The following is a 17,500-nucleotide window of genomic DNA, read 5'->3' as shown; positions in this document are numbered from 1 at the left end:
CATATATATATATATATATATATATATATATGTATACATACATACATACATATATATATATATATATATATATATATATATTTATATACACACGTATGTTTGTATGTGTATATATATCAATTATGTACGTATAAGTAACGAATATATTACACATCATGTGAAGTTTTACGGAAAATTGAGGACTTGAAATAGCATTGACTTCAACATCAATTCCGTTTGACCACATTTGCTCGTATACTAACTTAAAACAATTTCTTTTGCATATTTTTCCGGCCTCAAGATAATATAAATGAAATATCTTAATCAGCTAGCCTCTTTGTTATAAAATAAAGAGCAAAATTAATTGTAACACAACGCCGAGAACTTAGGAATTGGAAAATATATTTTTTTCTTCATAAAATTATCGTGTTCTGGATACGCAGAGGGTCCCCTCACCAAGAAGAAACAACACTGATTTATTGAAAAAGCAAGAAGTTTCGGAACTTCGTAGCAATAAATATAAAAATAATAAAATCATACAGCAAACAAATATGAAAATATGCTCTGCAACTCTAATGATTGATTTTCAATGTCAATAATTAAAATAATAAATATCGAAATAACCCAATAATCTCTAATGCAAATTTCAAAATTTTGCGTATATTCTGATTATATACAGTATATATAAACACACACACACATATATATGTGTATATATATATATATATATATATATATATATATATATATATATATATATATATATAAAATAAACCACACGGAACACGAAAATAGTAAGAGAATCCAGACCGGGTTGGTCTCCACAACTAGATCTAGAACACTAATATACAGGGTGGTCCAAAAGTAGGTGGACAGTATGTGGAACAAGTTTATGTATCGGTTATATAATTTGCTTTTGTATGTTGGTTCACAATAAGATTTAAGGGCTTTTGTGTAATTGTTCACAATAAAATATAATTGTCAATGCAATAATTGTGTTAGTAAATTTAAGCGTATGTATATATAATATCAAAATAAATGTAATTACTTACTGTCCACCTACTCTTGGACCACCCTGTATAATAGTGAAGTCGTAGATAGTAAAGTTTCATGATCCCTGTGTTTCCTGTCAGATTACATTATGACACCCGGGCACTTTTATTCACCGTAAAATCAAGGATTCTTACAATAAAAAAAAAAATTCTACATTTATTCATAAAAATAATGATAAGATTAATATTAATATCCTTATTATTTAATACTTGTGTTTGATTTTATGACATGTCTACTGGGAAGCCTTTATTGTCATACTTAAGTTATATTTTTTCATGCCATACACTTGTTAGTTGCCATTGAACGTAATCACATACATAAACGGGATGTAATTACTTATAGAAGTTACATAGCAACAATAACAATACCTTATTATTCTAAAATTAGATTAAATATATTATAGTATCGTTTCAAAGAAAAATAAGAAATCCATGAAACTTATGCTCGGCTGGTTGCTTCGAAAAAGTCAATAATAAAAAAAAATACTTAGATTATTGAAATTTAAAAGAATTTATAAAAAAAAAAAATACTAAAATTTACTCTGAGTAATAATACATTCTTTAAAAAAAATCATATCAAAATAACTAATCAATCCCGTCTAACATAAAAAAAAAAAAACGAAATTTTACTTTCCAAATTGTTACCTTATGCATAAGCGGGAAAAGGATAATTTCATACGAAATATGCAATATCAAAACTTCGAAACACTTAGAGAGCAATCCATTTCGAATTTTAAAAGTCAAGTAATATCAAGATGAGAACTCTTAGGAAACACATACTATATATATATATATATATATATATATATATATATATATATATATATATACATACATACTGTACACACAGTATTTATGAATATGTATATATACATTTTAACACATACACACACACATATATATATATATATATATATATATATATATATAATTTACATATGTGTGTACATATATCCACATATATCTATCTATATATATGTTTATATATGTGTATATATATATTCATATATATACATATATATATATATATATATTCATACACACATATATAAACATATATATAGATAAATATGTGTGTATATATATGCATATATATATGTATGTATATATGTGTGTGTATGTGTTAAAATGTATATATACATATTCATAAATACTGTGTGTACAGTATGTATATATATATATATATATATATATATATATATATATATATATATATATATATGTACACACAGTATTTATGAATATGTATATATACATTTTAACACATACACACACATATATATACATACATATATATATATATATATATATATATGTGTGTGTGTGTGTATATATATACACACATATTTATCTATATGTATGTTTATATGTGTATATATATTTATATATATATACATACATACATACATACATACATACATACATATATATATATATATATACATACATACATACATACATATATATATATATATATATATATATATATATATCTGATTCTACAACTGGAATCAGCTTCTACATCTGGACCATTTTAATTTAATGATAACGTCAAGAAAACAAAAACAACAAGAGCAGCAGCAGTAAAAAACAGTAATAACGAGAAAAGGCCAGGAAGACAGTTGCGTACCTTTGTAATAGTGTCCGTGCCCCGGGGCATCAACATGTGTCGCTTGTCCTGCAAAGATACGACCAGCATTAACAGTAATACAGACGTACTTGCGTAATGACAAAAAATATCTAAGTGATATTGATACAATTTCATTTACTGAATTAATGTGATTTTTAGATCAGTAGTAGAAATATCAGTATTAGTTGTATTACATTATTTTCATGTGAAGTTACATAATAGAATGATAAAATTTTACATTTTGTGTCTTTTACTAAGGAATTCTACAAGGACCAATCAAATCGTCATAATATATGAACCCTCCAAATCTTCGGTATTATTTACAATCCACGATAGCAGGTTATTGTTAACGTTACAAAATAAAGATTCACATAATACAATATCTCATTATTCCAGATTCATAACTGTAGACTTCCCACTACATTAGTATGTAATGATACTTTGTGATACTGTCGATCCAAGACTACCTTTTTTGCAATACTTTAATATACAACGGCGTATATAACCTTCGATGTTGCGACGCCAGTTAGAAGAATTAAACAATTTGGTACATGAATTAATGATGCCACGAAGCTCCTTATTCAAAAACGTCAGCATAAATAACAATTATTCCCTACTCTCCCATAGCTGGAATATTGTTCATTGACAAGTATATAAACATTTAGGTTTTTAACTTATTAGAAAAGACCGATCTAAGAATTGTTATATTCCTTATCATTCATGAAAATTCAGACCATCATCAGTAACTATTTGATATTTATTGGACAATCTTCTGTACGCTTCATTTCAATGGGAAACATCCATTTCTATTCGAAATTCATGAGCTTTTAAGCTTCTATTTAATCGAAAAGTTTCATTTTCATTTAAAATGCCAAAGCTTCTTTCTAATGGAGAGCTTCCAAGATATCACTAAATACCATAACTTCTTAGTTTCTTCAGAATGGAAACTTTCTCCTTTCATTCATAAACCTCAAGCTTCTGAGCTTCATTTAAAAGGACATCTTTGTAAATTATTAAAAGTTTCCCAGCTTATAAGCTTTTATCCAATGGGAAAATTCCACAGGAATTTCAAGTAATACATGGCATTCCTAAGAACGTCAGCACTTAAGTTCCTTGGAAGTGCCAAGAAGTCAGTACCAAGTGCCAAGTACCAAATACCGAAGGTTTTAAACTTTGGCATCATCGCCGACAAGCTACCAGTAATCTGGAACACTCGTAAGGTTAACGGAGACTCGAATGTGATTATTTATGACTTTTAATTCGTTCAACTTACTTATTTGCTCCAATCTCTACTTTAAAATCTTTACATAGCATTGTCCTTTTCTGTTTTTTTCATACACAGGAATTCTATTAAGTGGAATGAATGAATGTATGTTGTTATTATTATTATTATTATTATTATTATTATTATTATTATTATTATTATTATTATTCATAATAATAATAATAATAATAATAATAATAATAGCTCGTAGACACCACCATAGTCTGACTTAGATAGAATATACGGCAAATGAGAACAAATTTTTACTGCTACTACTACTACTACTACTACTACTACTACTACTACTGCTACTACTACTACTACTACAATAATAATAATAATAATAATAATAATAATAATAATAAAAATAATAATAATAATAATAATAATAATCTAAGGACAGAAGTTCATGAAGACCATAATTTATTTCTCGTTTTTTTTTTTTTTTAATTATCTACTACTGTTTATTGACGTCTGTCTGTTGACATCTTGCAGCACTATTAAGATAAAATAAAAATAAATAAACTAAATTCTTACCAGTCTATATAGAACGAACAGAACAAGAATTCCTTCTATTTGCCTCTGGGAATAAATTAGAGAACACTACAATTACAGCTTGCACTTTCCCTCTCCTCGCTGCCCAAAGACAAGTGTAATGTATCGCCATTAGGAATAAATAGAAAAAAAAAAGTACTACTTATAACCATGCCATTAAGTACGAATTACTAAGTACTTATAAGCGTGCACTTATGTAACCCAAAACCTGGCAGCTGCTTTTTTCCATTACGATTAAAATCGTAAACACTTGGTATCTATTTCCTTTGGCAAGGGGCGATGATGTTATCTCTGGCCAATTATAGATATTGCCAAAATGTGACTTCGCTTTCTTGCGCCGTCTTCATCACCTTCTTGCACGCATTGTCCGATTGCTTGATATCGGACGCGGCTTCGACTTCGTATTTCTTACTTATAGGTATATGTAATGGGATATCTAGTTCTTGTGGATTTTGTTTCTTATTCTTATCTAAATAGTCTCATGTGTAATTATATACACTAATAGTTCTGAGATACATACGAACACTTATATGTGCACACTTAGAGAAAATTGTTTTGGAATCCATTATTGATTTTCAGCGCCGAGATCAAAAGAGAAAACAGTAAAAATGGATTTTAATTTAATCTGAAACTACAATTAGATGAGAGAGCAAAAAAAAAAAAGGGATTATGATTTCAGACAGATGATTGCACGAAAAAATTCATTTCAGTAAAAGAATAAATAAATTAGAAAAAGTGATTTGACTGTAATTGTGGAAGCTCTCATTTTTTTGTGACATGTGACATCAGGATATAGAACTCGTCTGCTATGAAATTCTTAAAAGTTGGAAGAAAAGGGAGTCATTTTATTTAAACACGTAATGTGCGAGTATCGATGTTCTTAAATTTACATTTACATTGCAAATAATACATGTACATCCATATTACCATCGATTGTTGAAAGTTCCACACACATTTTCCCCATGACATTATAAATATACATAAATACAATCACACATACAGTATATATATATATATATATATATATATATATATATGTATATATATATATATATATATAAAATATATATACATATGTATATGATTTATATATACATACATACATACATTTATATATATATATATATATATATATATATGATAAATTTTGCACATTTAGACGTGTTTTTCATATTCAAATAAGCCATATATATTTTTGATACATTAATGTCTGGATTCTCTTAACGACATGGGATCAGAGCCCCAGGCGAAATCACACAAAGACAAGAGCTTGGGTCCGGCCGGGAATCAAACCCTGGTCGGCAAGCTTGTATAGACAGTGACTAAGCCACGTGGCCAAGTGGCTTAGTCACTGTCTATACAAGCTTGCCGACCAGGGTTCGATTCCCGGCCGGACCCAAGCTCTTGTCTTTGTGTGATTTCGCCTGGGGCTCTGATCCCAGGTCGTTAAGAGAATCCAGACATTAATGTATCAAAAATATATATGACTTATTTGAATATATATATATATATATATATATATATACATATATATATATATATATATATAAACATTTTGTTTCAATGCTTTTAATGTAAGATTCTACATACAATGTAAGGTTATAAAGCCATGATAGCAAGATTCATAATCCCTCTCCCTCTCTCTCTCTCTCTCTCTCTCTCTCTCTCTCTCTCTCTCTCTCTCTCTCTCTCTCTGTGGAACCCCTTTGTTCTTCCCCCTTAAAACTACAATAATTACGGCAGCATTTTGTCACGAATCGCGAATAGTTACGGCGAGGGGAATTAGCGCAGTCTATTATGGGTGCAAGAAAGAAGAAGGAAAAGACGGGACGAAATAAAATACAACGTAACTTCAGGAAATCAGTAAGTTACACCAAATATCAACTGCCGTGCTAATTGTAACCCTCGCCATCACGAATCACGATCATTTCTTTGACGTTATAACGATCAGGACTTCCTGTTGTTATAACTAAAAGTAAGTATATTCAACATGGCTTCCCCCCCGACCCAAAACGAATTTGTAAAGGGGGAGGGGGTAAGAGGGGAGAATTGGATTGGTGAATATCCTTCATGTTCTTCTGTAACTTTATTTTCTTTATTGTTATTTTCAATTGCATTACAAAAGTGTTGCTAGTCTTTTACTTCTATCTTATGTCACATTGGCATTTATTATTATCATTTATTGTTTTTGTTGTCAACAACTGTTATTTTTTTATTATTGTTGTCAACATTTGTTGTTTTTGTTGTTATTGTTGTCAAGATAACTTTAAGTACCACTATTAGCTGACTAGTACGACTCATCAAATTAATATTAGATGAAAAAAAAATGAGGATTAACGCGATGTTAAAAGAGTTGGGCAACTGAATAGAAATAAATAATGAAGACCATACAATAACGAAAGACATAAGGTAGTGTGGTAATAAATCAGGGACATGAGGATGCCAATCCAATCAGCAAGGACATGCTGAGAACCGGAAGACGAAGGGACCTTGTGAAGATCATAAATTTATTTTATATGGTTTGCCAACGATATCAATAAATATATCATAGCGAGTCTATTACACATGAAATAAACTCAATCTATACCATTTTATATATATATATATATATATGTGTGTGTGTGTGTGTGTGTGTATGTATGTATGTATATCACACAACAGAGATCGTTAAATAGGAAAAATCAGATAGAGAGAGAGAGAGAGAGAGAGAGAGAGAGAGAGAGAGAGAATTCTTAAGTCAACGCTAATCTCATATATATTAGAGAGAGAAATAAATATCTATATATATATATATATATATATGTATATGTATATATATATATATATATATTCAGTTCTATCCCAATCAAACAACAGAGATCGTTAAAAAAGGATAAAAAACAATTGTGAGAGAGAGAGAGAGAGAGAGAGAGAGAGAGAGAGAGAGAGATTCAGTTCTATCCTCGTCACACAACAGAGATCGTCAAATAGGAAAAAACAGAGAGAGAGAGAGAGAGAGAGAGAGAGAGAGAGAGAGAATTCTTAAGTCAACGCTAATCTCACATATATTAGAGAGAGAGAAAATATATATATATCTATATATATACATATACATACACACACACACACACACACATATATATATATATATATATACAGTATATATATATATATATATATATTCAGTTCTATCCCAATCAAACAACAAAGATCGGTAGGATAAAATAAACAATTGTGTGTGAGAGAGAGAGAGAGAGAGAGAGAGAGAGAGAGAACTATATCTATATTCACTTCTATCCTCATCACAAAACAGAGATCGTCATAAACGATAAATAAAAAAAAAACAATAATGAGGCTGATCGTATTACACGGCAAGCGATAGCTGTCAATAAGAATCAGAAATTGGCGCAATCAAAATAATAACTGAGTTTTGTAATAATACGCCCCTTAACATCTGCTGATCCTTGTTGTCGGAGTTACGAGAATGAGTGCGCACTTCGTGTAAAGAGGGCGCTGTTTTGGATGAGTGTAATGCGCATATGAATGCGCATTTATGATGGTACATGAATATAAAATGCGCTTTAGAGATAGATTATAATGGAATGAGCGAGTGCGGACTTACAAGATTACAGAAGAAGATATATGCAAGGCAATTATGGCAATCAAGATCTAACTTTAACCTTGTTTCTTTAGAAAATCGTTTACAGTTTTAATAAATTTATCCCGAGTTCAAGTTCATATTAGTTATCATATACGTTTCCGTTTCCCTTTGTTTCTATATGTGCAAAAACACTTGCCATTTCAAACCATACTCACACACACACACACACACACACACACATATATATATGTATATATATATATATATTATATATATATAACCCTTTATGAGAGGGGATACATTAATGTGGTAAAAAGGTTTGCGTATCGCGATGATCAGCAAAGCTTTGCTAGTCAGGGCCCCCCGTACTAGGTTGGTCTGCAATGAGCGATCAAATGAACATCTCCTACCATCAACAATCAGCATTGGCCAGAGTGGTGATGTAAACTGGCCAAACACCAAGCATGAAATGACATGTTTAAGGCCTATGTCCTGCAACTGTTATTGTGGTGAGTGTGTGTGTATGTGTGTATATAACTATATATATATATATATATATATGTATGTATATCTATGTATATATATATATATATATATATGTATATCTATGTATATATATATATATATGTATATGTATATCTATGTATATATATATATATATATATATCTATGTATATATATATATATATATATATAATATTATTATCATTACTTGCTAAGCTACAACACTAGTTGGAAAAACAAGATGCTATAAGCCCTGGGGCCCTAACAGGGAAAATAGCCCAGTGAGGAAAGGAAACAAGTAAAAATAATATATTTTAAGAACAATGACATTTAAACAAATATTTCCTATATAAACTATGGAAACTTTACCAAAACAAGAGGAAGAGAAACGAGATAATATAGTGTGCTCGAGTGTACCCTCAAGCAAGAGAACTCTAACTAAAGAGAGTGGAAGACCATGGTACAGAGGCTATGGCCATTCATAACTGAACAAGTAGAATTTCGAAAGTTTATAGGTTGAAAGTAGTAGTGACAGCATAGCTCACTTTTCATGATTAGAACTTAATCAATCGAAAACCTTAAAAGAAAAAAAAAATCGTATATGCACTACCTGGCATGCGACCATGCATTCAAGACCTGGTAACTAACAAGCAATTTCAAGTATCTCATGAACTTACTAAACAAATAAGCTTAGTAAATATGTTATGTAACATCATTGCTTGTAGAGAATTCAAGCTCAATAAAATGAATAAAAACCATTTATTTCCTTCTATTGATAAGACCTGGGCAGGAGCAACTACTAAAAGAGACGCGGCAATAAAACGGTTAAGAACTCTCTGATAGATTATTCATAATACGCCTAAACGCTCAGGAGACCAAATCTTCTTTCAAAATATCTTCTTTTCAGGATTTCTTTTTAAATCAAGAGGTCCATCTTACTTTTATTATCGTCTTATACTTGATACCAAAGAAATTACTGAATCAATTACTACATTCACTAAAGCCTCAATAATTTTGAAGCCAAAATCACAACAGCAGTCACAAATTGCTTTCGATACAACCATGGTAATGAAAGGTCGAAAGCATAAATGGCTGTTGCACACATATAAAGTATATAATTATTCATAAGCTTAAAACAACAATCAAGACTAAATGCCAAAACTAATCAAACTAGGAACACTGAATGATTAATAGATTTCATGTTAATAGATTACCGTCGTTACATCCACGGACTCACCGACGCCGAAAATATACAGTACTAGTGTACGTGACCCGTCAAAAATGACGGCTAATCATTCAGATAGATATGCACACGCATGTCCCTTCTCTCATCGTAGTATGATTACGGGGAGAGTTTAGCGTGACCGGATATATATATATATATATATATATATAAATATAACACTAAGAGAGAGAGAAAAAAAGAGCAACATGGATACGAGAGCAAACTAAAGTAGAGAATATTTTAACGACACGTAATAAAATGAAATGGACATGGGCAAGACATATAATGAGAATGAAAAATATCAGATGGACATTAAGAATAACAGAATGGGTTCCTAGCGATTGCAAAAGAAGCAGGGAAAGGAAGAGAAGACGATGGATCGTTGAACTACTGAAGTCTGCGGGTGTGGACTGGCATAGACCACAGACGCAACTGGAGGGACGTGTCTGAGGCATTAATTTTGTCCTTCAGTGGACTACTAACGGCTAATTAGGCTATATGTATATATATATATATATATATATATATACATATATATATATACATATATATACATGCATATATATACATACATATACATATATACATATATATACAATCAACTAACAAACTTTTAAAAATCAATGAAACTAGTTAGGCTATATGCCTGTGGTCTTGGCATCCGACCCGATGAAGTTTTAACGAGGTTAATTCAATTCCAGAGGATTTCTCGCCATCTAAAATCCCAATCAAACCACAAGTGTTTTTCCTTTTTCGCATAATGGTAAGTCATTCTAGAGGCGTGTCTATAGCATGATTAGGATGACGACCTCTCCGATTTTGCCTTTCCATGTTCTCCTGGCCAATATGTAGGCATTCCATGCGGTTTTGCATGATGAAGAGATATTTCTTAATCCCATACTATTGTGTAAATTTTCAAATTGATTCTTACACGTACCATATCAATATCATAAATATGGTTTTATCTCTCTCTCTCTCTCTCTCTCTCTCTCTCTCTCTCTCTCTATATATATATATATATATATACATATATATATATATACATACATACATACATACATACATACATACGTATATATATATATATATATATATATCAGCGACCCCATATTGAGTTGGGTAAAGGCTCTTTAAGGTATTCTACTGTACATCTTGAGTCCGTTTGTTTTTTAGTTATTCATCTTTATTATTCACCATCATTATGATCCCGAATCATAAATTGTAACATCTACACTGTCGCATTTTGTTGTAGAAGTCAACCTTTCTCGATTTCATCAATTATTTTCTTTAACTTTTGCTATGCATGAAAAACTAACACAACATGTATAACAATATCAATGCATATGGAAGTTACGTACGAGTAACTCGAAAGGTTTTAATTTTCCATGAAATTGAAAGCATTGCCATATGCGTTCTCGCAAGGAGCATTCGTCAAAAGGCAAATGTAAACATACAAGAGTCACTCGCATATGTTTGATATTGAATATATAAAGGAACTGCCAATGAATACATAATGCCAAGGCATATGTAAATAAGGGTTTGAATGTATAAACGAATCTATATCAAATAAAGAAAAAATGTAAACAAATAAAAATATGAATAATTCATGAATTCTTGTACTTGTTAGTTTATGTTGACTGTGCTTTATATACTTCCATAGCCAAGTAAGAGAGTATGCAAGCAATCGGGTGAGTTTTAATATGCATTGCATTACTTAAATTATCTCTGCAGCTCATATGTATATACGTATAAATAAAATCTATTCTATCATGTGAAAAAAAAGAAATGGACATGGGTAGGACATATAATGAGAAAGACAGATAATAGATGGACATTAAAAATAACAGAATGGCTCCTTAGAGATAGCAAAAAGAAGCGGGGAAGGAAGAGAAGACTATAGATGGACGAAGTTTACGGGTGTATACTGGCACAGAGAGACCATAAACATACGAAGGTGGAAAGAACTGCCTGAGGCTTTTGTTCTGTAGTGGACTAGTAACGGCTGATGATCATGAAAGGAAGTTAGCGGACTAAATTCGAAATATTCATGCGTATACAACTTAGCTTATACGCAGGCAAAAGAAAATCCCTGTTTAAAAGGCCGGATAAGCATGAGAAATTATTAATACTTTATTGAGCAAATATGATGAGTTATTTTAATAATAAAACTATCCACGATCATAACGTTAACACAATGGATTAAAAAAAATGGATACACATTCTACAATGTTTTCGAGAAAAAATAATCTATTATGGATTAAAATTTCTGTTTATGTGTTCAATTATATATGGATATATAAGTATGATCTGGTCTACATACAATGTAGTACATGCATATACTCCCAAATCCAAACTAATTACTTTTACAATTATACACACACATTCACGCACACACACAAATATATATATATATATATATATATGAGAGAGAGAGAGAGAGAGAGAGAGAGAGAGAGAGAGAGAGAGAGGAAGTGGGCTCAAAGAAAAGAACAAACGTAACAGCCAAATTCCAATTTTAATCTAACGGCAAGGTTGGTGATGAAGTCCACTGTTTTCTACAAGGGATACATCCATGATTCAGCAGCTGAAGTATGAAAGTGGCAATGATTACCAACTTTTTTTTTTTTTTATAGAATCAGCCTTTATCAGGATCGTTATTAGATAAAATAACAAATGTCATAACATGTCCTACAATGGTAGAATTCACCTTTAGCCTCAACATTTCGATTATTTCATTAGAAAAGCAACATACCTAGAACCATGAAATATTTCAGCGATACTTTTAATAAACTGCCAAACAGCACTGAAAGCCTTGTAATGATATTCTGTCATAGAATCATACTTTTTTTAAGTGCTCTTACTTTTTTCATTACTACAAAAAATAGACACAAATGATCCCATTAAAACCTTTCCTGGTAAATCAGAAGCTACGATAAATTAGTTACTTACGCATTTAGCTCCGACTTTTTGACATTTTCTTTGTCTTATACAGTAACCACAATGTATCAAAAAGGTCTGAAGGACTACCCGGGCAGAGGTACAAGGATATTTCAGATTACAACCCTTAACAGCCGCAAGCAAATAATATTATGAGCTTTTACCGATATGTTTCTTATCTCGAACTAACATACTTCACAGCCGAGATAAAATATTCACACATATATATATATATATATATATACATATATATTATATATATATATGTATGTATGTATATGTATGTATATATATATATATATGTGCGTGTGTCTGTGTTTGTATATATATATATATATATATACATATCCTGTCCCACTCAGGGGGAGAGGAAGTAGTCATATCCCGGTAAGTAGCGGTACCCCGAATGGTATACTCGAAATCTCTTTCTCACAAATTGCCCAACCAGCGGGTTGTAGTTAGTAAAGGGGTGGGGTGGGCTAAGGGTTAAATCTGCGTGTGCATATTTACCTAAATATTTAGACGTCACTTTTGACGGCTAGAACACACTAGTATACGTATAAACATGACCATCAAAGACTCGGAACTTCAAATGCAAATGTAATATTTGAAAGGAGCGTACAGCCGAGAAATCCATTCACTTAATCATTGATTCCTCTCCTTCAGTTTAATTCCAAGAAGCACCTTGCATTGTGTTCCTTTCTAAAGGTCAGGACGATGATCCAGGAGAATGGGATCATATCTCTCCATGTATAGTTCAGTAGTTCAAATCACGAATCGGGAGGGACGTAATCTCATTTCTTTTCTAAGAATGAAAAACGTAGAGAGAGAGAGAGAGAGAGAGAGAGAGAGAGAGAGAGAGAGAGAGAATTTTAAATGAATGAAATAATGGTTCATAATTATTTCAATTTTATAATGATTACTTCTTCATTCTTTGAGAGAGAGAGAGAGAGAGAGAGAGAGAGAGAGAGAGAGATTTTAAATGAATGAAATAATGGTTCATAATTATTTCAATTATATAATGATTACTTCTTCATTCTTTGAGAGAGAGAGAGAGAGAGAGAGAGAGAGAGAGAGAGAGAGAGCAAATATTTATCTATTATTACACGTTAATAATAAATAATACATATAAAATAATAATAAATGTATAGAAATTTAACTAAAAATTAAAAATGTGCATGTCCGTTACCATTAAAATAATAATTTGAAAACACATAGAATCAAAATTACGTCATGTTCTCGTGAAAAGAACTCTATTGTACAGAGAGTCCTTCGCTTACACGAATCTCGTCGATCGTTCTGGTAAAGGAGAAATAGTCAAGGAATACGAATACAATGATATAAAAAGAAGAAGAAGGAGAAGAAGAAGGAGAAGAAGAAGAAGAAGATAATTCATACATTAAAGATATTTTTTAAATATTAGGCTGAATATATCTTCGTTTGTCTTTTAAAGTTATTGAAAAATTATATCGCAACAAAGATTTGAACTTAACAGCAATAACAGGAACAGAAGCTACAGGAAAAAAAATTATAATACGAATAAAATAAGGTACAAATAAAACGATAGAATGATTAATGTTATTTGTCTTCTCTTAGATCACAAGGAAAATAAAATTTAATACGGGTAAATAAATGCATGGAATACTACAACAATGACTATAAATTCATCATCAATGACAAGAAGAACGAGCAGCAGCAACAATAACAGCAAGAAGAAGAACAATACGAAGAAGGACAAAAGTAAAACAGTTATAAAAAAGAGAAGTCACACAGAATGTTTCTTTTACTGGCCGCCACTATCAAAACATTATTTAATAATACGCATAAGGCAATAAACATGATATACGGCGGCCGGCAAAGAGGTTCTCTGCAATATTCATTTGGAAAACAGCAACTCCCCTTTGAAAATACGCATTTAAGAAGCATGCTGTCATCATTACCAAACACTAAAGTACTATTTTATTTCTAAAAAATTATTTACTTGCAGAGCAAATGGCATGGAATTTAATTCATAATTCTGGAATAATTGAAAACAAGAATGCAGTCGTGGGTGTTTGGTAAAGCCAGTTGGAACTCTAACAGCTTGCAATTTCGAACATTTAAGAGACTTCAAGAGTCTATAAACGTCTGTGGCTATAGATTAATCTGACAAAATGGTAAAACGTTTGGTCATTACATGTGATTACGAAAGTAAATTGCACTGGTTCATCAATAGTCTCTCTCTCTCTCTCTCTCTCTCTCTCTCTCTTCTCTCTCTCTCTCTCTCTCTCTCTCTCTCTCTCTTCTGGTTTATGTAGAGACCAGATATCATCAAATTATTAATACACTTCTAACAATGCTTTCACATTAGGGATGGACTTATACTGGTTAGATTTATTGTAGTCTGTCGTTAGTTTAAAAGCTGCTTTCATATTCTACTTTGATAATGCAACATTTATATAATACAGGATTTTAGAAGAAAATATTAGTCATTAACAAATAACTACTATTAGGGTGAACGTTGGAGAACAGAGGTATTCAGAAAATAAAATAAAGGAAACTAACGAGCAACAACAACAATAATGAGCTACAAAAGCTATAACGTGTTCATTCGAAACAGTAGATTCAAGGACAAAATATCAAATACAAACTGAAACGCAATTTAAATGACTTAAAAGTAGTCTTCTAGTTCTCAGAGTCTCATAAAAGGTAGCATTCATTTTTTATCCCTAAGCATTCCGGAGAGAGAGAGAGAGAGAGAGAGAGAGAATTTCTTACATTTTATATCGAAAGCAAATTCTCCAATGTTGGGAAAACATAGAATCTACGTTGGCAAACCTCAGGTTGCACTGTAAAATTGAACAGTTGAAGAAATCCATATTCTGAACAAACCCCAGCAATAGTGCCAAAGAGGGCATAACAAAAGTGCCTGAAGGAGCATAACAAAAGTCCCAGAGGAGGCATAATAAAAGTGCCAGAGGTGGGCATAACAAAAGTTATTGAAGAGGCATAACAAAAGTGCCAGAGAGGGAATAACAAAAGGGCCAGAGGGTGGCATAACAAAAATGCCAGACGGAACTTAATAAAAGTGCCAGAGGGGGCATAATAAAAGGGCCAGAGGGGTATAAAAAGTGCTAGATTGGGCATAAGAAAAGTGCCAGAAGGGGCAAAACAAAAGTGGCAGAGGGGGCATAATAAAAGGGCCAGAGGGGGCATAAAAATGTTCAGAGGGGGCATAATAAAAGTGCCACAGGGGCTATGAAAAGTGCCAGATTGGGCGTAGGAAAAGTGCCAGAGGAGCCGTAAGAAAAGTGCCAGAAGGGGCAAAACAAAAGTGCCAGAGGGGGCATAATAAAAGGGTCAGAGGGGGTATAAAAAGTGCCAGAAGGGACATAAGAAAAGTGCCAGAAGGGCCATAAGAAAAGTGCCAAAGGGGGCATAATAAGAGGGTCAGAGGGGTATAACAAAAGTGATTGAGGGGCATAACAAAAGGATCAGAGGGCGGGATAACAAAAGTGCCAGAGGGGGCATAATAAAAGTGCCAGAGCAGGCATAACAAAAGTGTAAGAGATGGCATAATAAAAGTGCCACAGGGGGTATAAGAAAAATGTCAGAAAAGGAATAATAAATGTAATTGAGGGGGCATAACAAAAGTGCCAGAGGGGACACAGGAAAAGTGCCAGAGGAGGCATAACACAAGTGCCAGAGGGGGCATAAGAAAAGTACCAGAGGAACATAAGAAAAGTGCCAGAGGGGGCATAATAAAAGGGCCAGAGGGGGCATAACAAAAGTGATTGAGGGGGCATAACAAAAGGGCCAAAGGGTGGCATACCGAGAGTGCCTGAGGGGGCATAAGAAAAGTGCCAGAGGGGGGCATAATAAAAGGGCCAGAGGGGCACAACAAAAGTGATTAAGGGGGCATAACAAAAGGGCCAGAGGGTGGCATAGCAAAAGGACCAGAAGGGGCATACTAAAGGTGCCAGAGGAGGCATAAGAAAAGTGCCAGAGAGGGCATAGGAAAAGTGCTATAGGGGGCATAAGAAAAGGGCCAGAGGGGGCATAAGAAAACTGCCAGAGGGGGTCATAAGAAAAGTGTCAGAGGGGCATAATAAAAGGGCCAGAGCGGCATAATAAAAGGGCCAGAGGGGCATACGAAAAGTGATTGAGGGGGCATAACAAAAGTGCCAAATCGGGGATAATAAAAGTGCCAGAGGGGGCATGAGAAAAGTGCCACAAGGGGCATAGGAAAAGTGCCAGAGGGAACATAAGAAAAGTGCCAGAGGGAACATAAGAAAAGTGCCAGAGGGAACATAAGAAAAGTGCCAGAGGTGGTATAAGAAAAGTGCTAGAGGGAGCATAATAAAAGTGCCAGAGGTGGTATAAGAAAAGTGCCAGAGGGGGAATAACAAAAGTGCTAGATGGGGGCATAATAAAAATGCCAGAGGGGGCACAATAAAACAGATTGAGGGGGCATAACAGAAGCGCCAGAGGGGCATAACAAAAGTACCAGAGGGGGCATAATAAAAGTGCTAGAGGGGGTACAAGAAAAGTGCCAGAGATGACATTACAAAGCAGCTAGTGGAGGCATAACAAAGTGCAAGAGGGGGGATAACAAAAGTGCCATAGGGGAAATAAGAAGAGTGCCAGAAGGGGCATAATAAAAGGGCCAGAGAGGGCATAACAAAATGTTCAGATGGGGCATAACAAGAGTGACAAATGGGGGCGTAACAAAATTAAACTATACACCATGGCACGTGACATAATATGCATGTATCATTATATTCTATAGTAACAA

At 32.7% G+C, this 17,500-nt stretch overlaps 1 long non-coding RNA gene across 1 annotated transcript in view; it reads right to left on the bottom strand.

The window, feature by feature from the left end:
- Window positions 1-2,573: 2,573 nt before the first annotated feature.
- LOC137653495 (uncharacterized) overlaps window positions 2,574-17,500 on the bottom strand; it is a 551,696-nt gene continuing 536,769 nt past the window's right edge. The window contains exon 4 of the long non-coding RNA XR_011046493.1: window positions 2,574-2,709. This is a non-coding gene — a long non-coding RNA (uncharacterized lncRNA). The remainder of the gene's footprint in view (window positions 2,710-17,500) is intronic.

Source organism: Palaemon carinicauda, chromosome 14 (genome assembly GCF_036898095.1).
Source record: "Palaemon carinicauda isolate YSFRI2023 chromosome 14, ASM3689809v2, whole genome shotgun sequence".
Classification (NCBI taxonomy): domain Eukaryota; kingdom Metazoa; phylum Arthropoda; class Malacostraca; order Decapoda; family Palaemonidae; genus Palaemon; species Palaemon carinicauda.
The sequence above is the reverse complement of the archived record's forward strand: the minus strand, read 5'-3'. Positions and strand labels throughout refer to the sequence as shown.